At 47.2% G+C, this 430-nt stretch overlaps 1 long non-coding RNA gene across 1 annotated transcript in view; it reads left to right on the plus strand.

Annotated features, from left to right (window-relative positions):
- The window catches only part of LOC122550497, a 53,057-nt gene that overhangs the window by 28,526 nt on the left and 24,101 nt on the right, over window positions 1–430 (plus strand). The window lies entirely within an intron of this gene.

The raw sequence follows: 430 nt of genomic DNA on the forward strand, positions 1-430 counted from the left end.
CTCTCCTCCCACCTACCCTCTCTGCCTTCCCTCTTGGTCCTCCCATCCCACTCTCCCTGTCTCTCCTCCCACCCACTCACCCTGTCTCCCTCCCTCTCTCTTCTCCCACCCACCCTCACATTCTCTCCCCTCCTGTCGGCTATGAGTGACGTGTCTCGGGGGAGTGTCAGCTCCTCTGCTACATAAACAGATCGCTGACATTTCACCCGGCCATTTAACCAAGATAATGGGACTTATCAATCATACATTCACAATCTCACAGCACCACACACAAACACAAACCCGCAGCAAAGAACACAGTGAGAAGAAAGGACAATTGTCAGCATTTCATTCCACCAATAGTTACTATCAAGTTTACCTTTGGTCACACTGTTATTTATGCTATAATGAAAATATCACTTTACACATTTTCAATTAGATTTCCCAGTCA

Source organism: Chiloscyllium plagiosum, chromosome 6, assembly GCF_004010195.1.
Source record: "Chiloscyllium plagiosum isolate BGI_BamShark_2017 chromosome 6, ASM401019v2, whole genome shotgun sequence".
Taxonomy (NCBI): Eukaryota; Metazoa; Chordata; class Chondrichthyes; order Orectolobiformes; family Hemiscylliidae; genus Chiloscyllium; species Chiloscyllium plagiosum.